This window comes from Ochotona princeps, chromosome X (genome assembly GCF_030435755.1).
Source record: "Ochotona princeps isolate mOchPri1 chromosome X, mOchPri1.hap1, whole genome shotgun sequence".
NCBI classification, from domain to species: domain Eukaryota; kingdom Metazoa; phylum Chordata; class Mammalia; order Lagomorpha; family Ochotonidae; genus Ochotona; species Ochotona princeps.
Window position 1 is genome coordinate 65870379 of NC_080865.1, and position 7725 is coordinate 65878103.

The window sequence follows — 7725 nt, forward strand, 5'->3', positions numbered from 1 at the left end:
GTGGGAAGTGAATATGTTACAGAAGCTGCTTGGAAGTGGACTTTCTGAGGAGCTGTCAAACCTGCTCCTTGCCTCTGGGACTTCAACCTGCCTAGCTTAGAAGTTTCAATGTAGCAGCGCCCCTGGCACATGACTCCAGCTGGTGGATGGCAGCTGTAGGGAGAGCTTGGCCAGCTGCAGACACATGTGGAAAAAAGATTAAATAGGATAAAGGAAAATTTAACAAGTATAAAATGTGAGGGGTCTTCAAAAACTTAATAGGCAATGTGTATTCCAAAAAAATCTATGCAGGGATCTCAATATTTTAACAACAAAATAGATTAATCTTCTAATTTCATTTTCCATGAAGCTTGTAAAATACTCCCATACACTTTGATTCAAAATAAACAGGGCAGAACACTTAAAACTAGAGAGGTAATTGTCTTCCATTATGATGGACTGGCTATAATTATGTATTCAATTCTGGGCCCTGGTTTTTATATCCCTTTTCTGAAGTGGTGAAACACCCAGAACAATGTGCAAAGCATTTACATGCAACTTGAAGAATAATTTTAAGGAATGAATATCTATCTGCTCACTACCCAGGTAAGCCCCTCCATTACCACATCCCTCTTTTCCCCTACCAGATACAGCAATTATCGTGAAAGTTTGGTAATCATCACTTACTTTTTTATATAGTTTCATACTTTTTAAGTGCATCTCTAAGCAACAAATTGTCTAGCTTTTCCTATTTTTTTGAGCTTTTTGTAAATGGCATGTACCTGTACATATGTGTTCTTGTGTGATTTTCTTCTTCCGACATTGGGTTTTTCAGATTCATACGCATTGTTATGTAGTCGTAGGTCATTTACACTGCTATATGCCCTTGCATGAATATATGCTTATTCATTCTACTGTTGATAGATATGATGGTGGAGCAATGTTAATGTAATGACACACATATGTTACCGATTCTTTAAACTGTATACCTGGGGCCCAGCATTGAGTTCAGTGGTTAAGCTACTGCTTAGGATACTTGAATTTCACCCTTATCAGATTGCCTGAATCTCATCTGTTGGAACCATGTCTGTTGATTCACTCTCTGAATGCTTACAACAGCCAGGGCTGGACTAGGCCTTAGTCAGGAGCAGGAACCGGGAGCCAAGAACTCTATCTGGGTATCCTACATGGATGACAGGTGCCCAAGTACTTGGGACATCATCTGTTGCCTCTCAGGTACATTAGCAGGGAGCTTGATCAAAGCAAGAGGAGCTGGGACTTGAATTAGGTACTCTGAACAGGCTACAGGTGGCCCAAGCAGTGGCTTACTTGCTTACAACACTTTACTTACAACACCTTACTTACTTACTTACACCTTACTTATACCTTACTTACAACACCTTACTTACTTACAACACCTGCTCCCACTTGAATGTCTCTTATTTCAACTACTGGTCGTTTCAATTTTCACTTCTGAGATGTACATATTTTAGATTTGGGCCCTTGTACTTGGCATTTTATTTTCTCTTCCTGGTGGATTCTCAGGATTTTGTTTGTAATCAGATATTAGTTCTTTATTAATTACAATTCTAGCTTTTCTTTTAGCTCATTTAATAGTATTTTCTGGTAAAGGAAAGTTTTACATTTTAGTGTTCTCTGATTATCAGCTTTTTAAATGTATAATTTATACATTTTTAGTGTGTTTTTTTTTAAGGAATCTGTCACTACCCAAAGATGAGGATACTTCTAAAACTCTTATATTTTTGCCATTCACATTTGATATTTTGAATCCACCTGGAGTTGCTTTTTTATGTATAACTGTAAGACAGCGATTCTATTTACTGTTGTTACATATAGAAAACGAATTATTCCAGTACCAATTTTGAAAAGTACACCACTTTCTTCTTTAATTTAGAATGTCAGCCTCTAGCCTATATTGAATGTTTATATACATGTCACCTCCCTATGCTTTTCTGTCATGCCACTGCCTTCTTTACTGTGATTTTATAATACGTTTTGATATCTAATAGATAAGAATTTCCCCATTTATTTCTTCAAGAGTACATTGGCTATTTCTGACCTTTGTAATTTCATGTCAATTTTGCAATCAACCTCCTACATTTTCTTTGCTTCAGATATTGCTAAGCACTGGATATATTTATATGGGATTGTAAATTATGTATTTTATTTTAAATTTAGAACTGGTTTTTGCATACTAAATTTTGTATCCAGAAACTTTGCTAAATACTTGTTCTAATCTTGGTTTTATTTCTTCCTTCCTGATTGCTTCTTATTGGATGACTACTCTCACTGTAACTTCTAACACAATGTTTAATAAAGGTCAAAACAGTGATACTGTGTTCAAATCCCAATCTCAAAGAAGATTCTTTCATTTTACCCTGAAGTGAAGCTGTAAGTTTTTATACCTATTCAGCTATGTAGTTTTCTCTCATTTTACTTTACACATAAAAGAGTATTTATTTAACAAGAGAAAAGAACTTGCAGCACATTTTAAGTTTATTGAAGCATAATTATGTACAACAATGTTTATTATAAGTACAATTTGTATCCATTTAAAAAGCTACATTTTATTTATTTTTATTGGAAAGTCAGATTTTTTTTTTAAGATTTATTATTATTGGAAAGCCGGATATACTGAGAGGAGGAGAGACAGAGAGGAAGATCTTCCATCCGATGTTTCACTCCCCAAGTGAGCCGCAACGGGCCGGTGCTGTGCCGATCCGATGCCGGGAACCAAGAACCTCTTCCGGGTCTCCCACATGGGTGCAGGGTCCCAAAGCTTTGGGCCATCCTCGACTGCTTTCCCAGGCCACAAGCAGGGAGCTGGATGGGAAGTGGAGCTGCCGGGATTAGAACCGGTGCCCATATGGGATCCCGGGGCTTTCAAGGCGAGGACTTCAGCTGCTAGGCCACGCCGCCGGGCCCGGAAAGTCAGATTTACAAAGAGAAGGAGAGGCAGAGAAAGATCTTCTATACACTAGATCACTCCCCAAGTAGCCCCAATGGCCAGAGCTGAGCCAGTCCAAAGCCAGGAGCCAGGAGGTTATTCTGTGTCTCCCACATTGGTACAGGGTCCCAAGGCTTTGGGCCATTCTCTACTGCTTTCCTAGGCTGCCAACAGGAGCTGGAAGGGAAGTAGAGCAGCCAGGACACAAACCAATGCCCATATGGGATTCCAGCACTTATAAGACAAGGATTTAACCACTTGGCTACCATGCTGGGCTCATTAAAAATCTTTTAAACATCAGAAAACTCATAAAAATAACATTTTCACTAGCTGTCTTAACATGCCTACAACTTATTATTATGATACTGTGCAATGGACACAGAGGAGGTAGGAGTATTCCTAGAAGCTGTTCCTATACCCTAGCACCTAGCAATCAGTTAACCATACATGGAAATGGTAGAATAATATATATTCTCCTAAATCCAAACTAGATATAGTACAAGTTCAGCTTCTTCTAAGCTCTGCTCCAGAAGTGCTCATAATCTTTCCACTGTCACCTGATGGGAGGGTAAATGGGAAGTCGGAATGGAAAGAAACAATCATCTCAGATCTTTCTCCCTTTCTCCCCTATCAATCTGCCTTTCCAATAAAAAGAAATAAAAATAATAATAATAAATAAATATTTTTTAAAAGTCACCTTAATTCCTTGGTATGGAAATATTTTGAAAACTGCACAAAAGTACTTGACATGCTCAGGGCCACCCATACCTTAAAAATGAAACTGAAGTCTATCTGTGGGAGGGTGACCAGGATGATATAACGACTTGAAAACAACTTATATTAAGGAGAGCTGAAGAATTTAAAGAATTTGCTCAGGAGAAGAGATTAATTGAGGATGAAAATTTATCTTAATGTTTCAGAGAAGGTTTAATCATTTTGTATGTAGATCCAAAAAGTTAAGCTAGGAATGAAGGCTCTAAAATCAAGAAGCAGAATAGGGTAAGGACATATTTAAACCGACAGAGAAACACTAGCCAGGGTGAAGCAGAGAGGGCACATTGCAAGAAATATGAGAGGACAGAATGATGGCAGAGGGACACCTGGTGACTAATGAACATGGGAAAGCAGCGAACATAATGGAGTGGTGTTGCAGTGACCAGATACCACAATGGCGGTCAGTGAGCGGTGAACTGAGCTCCACTGGTGACCAGAGCTCCACTGGCAGCCAGAGCTCCACCAGCAGCCATGTGGGAAGGGGAATTCACCAAGAGATCAGGAGATGAACTCAGGCAATGAACTGCAGGTTCTGCTGATTTGTTTAATTTTTTTTTTTGACTTTAAAAAAATTTATTTGTTTTTATTGCAAAGGCATATTTACAGAGAGAAGCAGATTCAGAGAGGAATATCTTCCATCTCTGGGTTCACTCATCAGGTGGTTTCTTTTTTTTTTTTTTCTGAGCCTTACTTTATTTTTTTTTCTTTTAATTATTTATTATTTTTACTTCATTAATTACATTGTATTATGTGACACAGTTTCATAGGTACTTGGGTTCTCCCCACCCCTCCCCAAACCCTCCCACCATGGTGGATTCCTCCACCTTGTTGCATAACCACAGCTCAAGTTCAGTTGAGATTCCCCCATTGCAAGCGTATACCAAACATAGAGTCCAGCATCTTATTGTCCAGTCAAGTTCAACGGCTTCTTAGGTATACCCTCTCTGGTCTGAAGACAGAGCCAGCAGAGTATCATCCCAGTCAATTGAAAGCTCCAACATACCATCAGCAAAAATTTACATCATTATGGAATTAATTGACATAGTAATGAGTAACCAATATGTTAAAAGTAAATGCGAGTTCCCAGCCACCTTCTGTGACCACCTCACCTACACTTCAATTTTAGTTTATACACAACATATAACATTCATAACTTAACATGTTATACATAACATCATATCATCTTAAATTAAGGCAAACATGTGGTATTTAACCTTTTGGGATTGGCTCATTTCCCTTAGCATTATATGATTTGTTTAATTTTACCAGGAGCAGAGACACAGCAGCAAACCTCAAACAAGTAGTGTAGGAACAGGGTGGATTGCACAGTCCAGATCCCCACCAGAGCCGCATGGGGCAATATTTTGTGTAGGGAGGCAAAGGTTATGGGACAGGATATGCATGCACTAAGCTGGGAGCAAGCTCATTTCTAGCTCAGTGCTCTGCACCGACATGGCATCCTAACAGGCAGATCAAGAACTCCATCAGTGGCACATCAGGTGTCATTTTGTATAGCATGGCAAAAGCTTTGATAATGCAGGGATAAGAGTGAGCTGTGCATAAACGAAGCTTGGAGCAAATTCATTAGCAGCTCAATGCATTATACTGGTCCCACAAGGAAAATAATATTGACGTTGACATCCTACAGGTCAAAATAGGTTTAGGTGGCCCTCAGACCTAACAGTGAATAGTTTCTTGCAAAATCAGCACCGGCAATAACCTCATTATTTGGGACTCCTGATGTCTCCATTATCCTGGGAACTGTTCCAACTGGAAGTGGGAGAAAGGTTGTACAGACAATGGTTCAGCTACTACACAGGATCGCAGGAGGTGGAAAGTGGTGACCCAGGGCTTGGGGTTACGGAGATCATGGTAGAAATCTAACAGAACAACCCAGACCTGAAAGTCGTTGGAGGGAATGTCACAAGTGACCACAAACAAACAGCTGTGTGCCAAATACCATAAGTATAATTGAATCATATACCTGTGGGTGACACAGCTTAGAAACCCGTCCTAAGGGGAAGAATCTGCTAACCAGAAGTACAATGACCAAAAGCAAAAGAAGAGACAAAGAGGCACAATGAATATGACTGCAAAGAAGCAAAAACCTTCACCAACCTCAGCGTTAACTGAAGAGCACATTGGAAAAATGAGGGATAAAGAACTCAAAACACTTACTATGAAGCTTCTTATCAACAGTGAGAATCATATACAAGAGTTCAAGGAGTTTAAGGAATATATCACACAGGAAATTGCAGCACTAAAACAAAATCAAGCAGAATTATTAGAAATGAAGGACACAATGGAGCACATTAAAAATTCAGTGGAAAGTCTCAATAACAGAGTGAATGATTCAAGGCAGAAGAAAGGATCTTGGAATTGGAAGATATTTCTTGCCACAATGGAAAAACAATCAAAAAGATGGAAGAGAGGGGCCTGGCGGCGTGGCCTAGTGGCTAAAGTCCTCGCCTTGAACGCACCGGGATCCCATATGGGTGCTGGTTTTATTAATTTTTTATCTATTTTATTGTATTGTTGTTGACAATCTTTACATAGTTAATTACAGTTAAAGGAAAAAAAAGGTTCGGGGGATAGGGAAGTGGGTAATACTATTATGTCCATATTGTTTCCATCATGTATCTGAGGTAAAGGGGGATATTGAGGGAGAAGCCCCACCCGGTTTCCCGCCCACCCCAAGTCCCGGATGTGGGGCATGCTCTGAGATATTTGCTCAAGTGGTGTTAATAGTTCTCCAGTTATGAATCGCTGCCAGTTTCACTCGATGAGGTCATCCACTGATTGATATGGTCCATCATAAAGTCTCTGTTTGCCCCATATTTCGCTGCCAACATATAGCTGAGATGAATGATTGATCTGTCCTGTCTTCTGTCTTTTCTTGATTAGAGTTCTGAGTCCAGCAGTTCGATTGGGAAGATCTCCAAAGAAACTTTGAGGTATTCCCAGACTAGTTTCTTGTATGTTCTAGCAAGCACAGGGCCTGGCACAGTCCATCACCCCGATCAGCTGGTGGTTGCAATTGCTGGGTTGGTTCTGTTTTCAGTCCCGAGTTGCATTGGAACCAATGGGTATTGCAATCCAGTCTGGTTCGGCCCTTACATCAACCAGTGGGAGCTGCAGCCTAGTCGGGGCGACCCACAATAACCTCCACCAGGCCTGCCCCCTACCCTGTTTTGCCAGTATGTGTAGCAGAAGACCAGTCTGTCCCCCATCCCATTTGGCTCTGGCACTTGTCAATGGGTATTAAAGCTTAGTTCTATCTAACCAACTCAACCATCCAGCCCTCACGGGTGTTGTTGAGTGCCTCTCTATCTAGCCATCCCAGCCCCCGTCCTAGTTTTCATGCCCTCCCATGGGAATAGTGACCCAAGAAGGGGGAACCCACTTTTTCCCTCCCAGGTCTCTCTGTCTCGGTTTACGCACGCTTCGGGTGGTTCTGTGATTTGACTTGACAGAATTAGTCCCCAGTGCCAGCTTCTGCCAGCTGATGCTGCGGCTATACCCAAACAACCCTCACCCACTCTAATTTATGCTTGCACCAGCAGGAATAATCAGCCCAGCCTGGCTTTTCCCTGATCTAGTCCACATGCAGCGCACAGGTGTTGTAGCCTTGCTTAGTCTGGTCTGTCTCTATCCCAGCCCACACTCTCCAGTGGGAGTAGCTGTCCGGCGAGGGGACCAGCCCCTTAATCCTCCTGCCAGTTCTGCCCCTCCCTTCCTGAATCTCACGTGTGCTGGTTGGGTGCTGCATTCATATCCAGTACAGGCAACCACGCCCTGGCATTCCATAATGTGTACTTGTTTTGTCGCAACCAAACCCAGCTCATCCCACACTCTGATCTGGTGATCGGATTTGCCAGTGGATGACATGAACTGATTCAGCCTGGTCTGCTCCTGACCCATGCTGAATGTGTGCCAGTGGGAAACTTTCCATGGCCTATTCTGGACTGTTTCCTGTCATGCTTCTTGCGCTTACCTGCAGGGAC